The sequence below is a fragment of the Stenella coeruleoalba genome (assembly GCF_951394435.1).
Source record: "Stenella coeruleoalba genome assembly, chromosome: 7".
NCBI lineage: Eukaryota > Metazoa > Chordata > Mammalia > Artiodactyla > Delphinidae > Stenella > Stenella coeruleoalba.
This window is the reverse complement of record NC_137153.1, coordinates 36,148,389-36,151,862: the sequence shown is the minus strand read 5'-3', so window position 1 is coordinate 36,151,862 and position 3,474 is coordinate 36,148,389. Positions and strand designations below refer to the sequence as shown.

At 51.7% G+C, this 3,474-nt stretch overlaps 1 long non-coding RNA gene across 1 annotated transcript; it reads right to left on the bottom strand.

The window, feature by feature from the left end:
* Window positions 1-1,374: 1,374 nt before the first annotated feature.
* LOC307189447 lies at window positions 1,375-3,032 on the bottom strand. Its single transcript, XR_013829191.1, has 3 exons — window positions 2,942-3,032; window positions 1,876-2,849; window positions 1,375-1,469 (listed from the first exon to the last, which is right to left on the bottom strand). It is a non-coding gene; the product is annotated as an uncharacterized lncRNA (long non-coding RNA).
* Window positions 3,033-3,474: the final 442 nt, after the last annotated feature.

Here is a 3,474-nt window from a genome sequence, read left to right as displayed (position 1 = left end):
GGCCTAGTCAGGTGAAGCCCAGCCAGTTCTGATGGCCTCGAGCTGCTTTTCCCCCAAGGCAGCAGGCATACCTCATCCCCCCGGGTCTGTCTCTCAACACAATCTTCAGATACTAAAACTCTTGCATGTCTGAAAACACCTGTAATACAGATGTCACTGAGCTTCCTGGCAATTCAAGTTTGCCCTTCCCCACTAATGCTCAGATTGTTGCAATCTGAGTGCCTTTCCTGAGGAATGACAAGAATACCTTTTCCTGGGCATTTCTGCAGATAGCAGCTCTCCCACTCTCCCCTAGCCCTCTTGTTACTGCCTTGCTGCTCCAGAATGTCACTCAGCCCAACCAGGCTCTTCTCTAAGCCATAATAGAAGGAGACGGTCACGCTTAATGATGTTAACTAGCAACCTTGAGAATTTACAAGGTAAAAGGAGAGATAGGCATTAGATATTAGCCCTCACAGCTCCCAAACACCAGTGACCGCGTTTCTGTATTGGACTATCTCCCCCTGGTCTCTCCTCAACCACCAGCCTAGCACATTCCTCCCTGCCGCTGCCACTCCCCACCCCAGGAGGGTCAGTAATTCCTGCAGAGATGCACCCGCCCCAGTGAAGGCCAGCATTTGCCCTTCATTAAACAAAATACTGAACCTTCTAGCCTGATGTGTGAACCAACTGCATTTGGACACTTCCTTGGGCAGGACTCCCACAAAGAGAGTGAGCAGGTGTTTCGGGTGCAACTTCCTGATCAAAGACCAAGTCTCATGAGCCGCATGAAGCAATGGTTACAAAGCCAGCGCGCACTGCTCGGTCTTTCAGGTTTGTTCCTTCTCATCATCGCACCGGTGACCAGAATCAAAGTTGATGCAGGCTGAAAACATGACTTCGCATTTTAATTACTTCAATGCTGGGGGGCTAAAAAGCCACGAAATTTCCAGTTTTGATCTTTGCCCCATAGAATCATCCTCATGGGGTACACCAGTCGTATGAGTAGCAATTACTCATCACCATTCCAGGAACATCCTTACTCTGTCACTTTCAAAGAGCCAAGTTAGAGCCAGTGGTGGTTTTCAAACTTCTCATCGTCAAGACCCTTTCGTTGCACAAGTCTGGCTGAGGCCTCAGGTGGAGCCGCACAGGCTGATGCAGGCTGGACCTGGAGCCCCTGGACACACCTTAAGTACTGATGACCTGAGTTATAATCAGAATAATGAGGACCTCGGAATCTGGTATCTAGAAATCCGGTCTCAAAGGCTACAGAAAATGAGGCGTGAGTCCATGTCTCCATCTGCATAAGTCAGGTCAGATTTTATTGTCACAAACAAGGACAGGGAATGACAAGCAGAGGTGTCTGGCAGGCAGAGGAGGAGCCGGGCTGACTGGTGGACAAGAAGGCAGGAGGAGAGTCCCGTAGTCATGCTGAGTTGTTGTAGCTCCTCTGGTTTACCAGGCACTGGCTTGTTAGGAAGAGGATACTGTGGGGAGAACACAAAGGGTCTCCCCAGGCCAGGGCTTCTCGGCCTCTCACTGTTGACATCTGGGGCTGGGTGATTCTGTGCTGGGGGCGGGGGCTGTCCCGTGCACCGTATGTTAGCACACAAGGTCCGGAAGATATATATATCTCTCTCCAGGTCCAGCCTGCATCAACCAGTGTGGCTCCATCTGAGGCCTCAGCCAGACTGGTGTGATGAAAGGTTCTTGACGATGAGAAGCTTGAGTACCCCGTGCCCCAGGATGTTAGCAGCATCCTGAACCTCCACCCGCTAGATGTCAGTAGGACCTTGCCCCCGATCTGTGCAAGTTGTAACAACCAAAAATGTCTCCAGACATTGCCCCAGCAATATCGCCCAAGCTAGAACCACTGGTGTACACCAAGCTTACCGGGCTAAGAACTGCAGAAGAGAAAAAGCATGTAAGACGTTGTTCTTATCCTCCAGGAACTTAACATCCAGCTAGAAAGAAGTAAACATGCTAAATCAGTGAAAAAGTTAAATAATAACAGATCAAGATAACAAGAGATGTCACAAGATGGTATGTAATCAAAAGGATCTTAAATAACACTTTCCTAACACTTGTAACATTGTATTTTATTGAAATTATTTAATTATCTATGTTCCTTAATATGAAATGGAAATGCCATGAGCATAGGCTCTGACTCTGTTTTGTTGACCACAGACGTCTACCCCCAGGGTCTGACACACAGTAGGTGCTTAGTACTTATCAGGGGCAGCCTTGCATGGGATCAGACCCGGCAGGAGAAGGAGGACATTGAAGGGGATCCTGTCCAGGTGTCTTCAGGCACTAAGTGGTAATCAGGTGAACTGGGCCAACCTGAATGCTTGACTGTACATGGTCAGGGACTTTTGCAGTACTTTCAATTTAAAATATCTATATCTATCTGCTTTGAGACAGAGTGGAGGGGAGGCATGTCTGTGTGTGTGTAAGCTCAGCAATGTGAAGGAAATTTGTGGTGAGGGAAGATTTCGGAGGCAGTCCTGGAAGAGACGTTTTCTCTGTCCCACAGCCCTCCCATCCCTCCGTCCCTGAACGCGTCTGTGCTTAATCCCGTCAAAAAGACAAGTGGATGGCAAAACCCAATAACAAACCCTGGGCCCTCAACTGAGATAGATGGGCTGCGTGGGGCAGGGGCAGAGGTAAACTTGTGGGAAGGAAAAGAGGAAAACACCCATCCAAATCCATTAGCTGGGGCTTCCCTGGTGGCACAGTGGTTGAGAGTTCTCCTGCCGATGCAGGGGACACGGGTTCGTGCCCTGGTCCGGGACAATCCCACATGCCGCGGAGCGGCTGGGCCCGTGAGCCAGGGCCGCTGAGCCTGCGCGTCCGGAGCCTGTGCTCTGCAACGGAAGAGGCCACAACAGTGAGAGGCCCGCGTACCGCCAAAAAACACAAAAACAAATCCATTAGCTGGCCCAACCCCATGCATCACCTGTTCATCTGTAAAATGCGCACTGAGCACCTGTTCAAGGCTGGACAGCCTTCCAGGGCCTGGGGACCCAGCTGCACGGAACAGATAGAAGCCCTGCTTGGGGTCAGCCAGCAGCCAGGCTCCTTGCTTCACACGCTTGGGTGTGCATGGAATCACCTGGAGAAGTTGTAGAAAAGCCGGCTGCGCCCCCTTTCCGGAGTTTCTGATTCAGCAGGTACGGAGCAGGGCCTGAGAACTGCATTCCTGACAAGCTTCCAGCTGAGGCCGCGCTGCCGTCCCAGGACCACCCTTTGAGCCGCCCTGGATTCCCGCTTCCGCACAGAAGATGCTAACTGGCCGCTGGGAAGTGTCTGGGGCAGTAGATGGGCCAGGAAGAGGACCCAAGGGAACATCTGAAAACACAAGATGAACGGGCCCAAGTGCCTGCCTGTGGCACGGGACAAAGATAGACCTTCTCTGTTTACTGGAAAGTCCAGGGAAGGCCCGCGGTCCCGCCTGCGCGGTGGGTGGCGGCGGTGGCTCCCGCCGGTGGC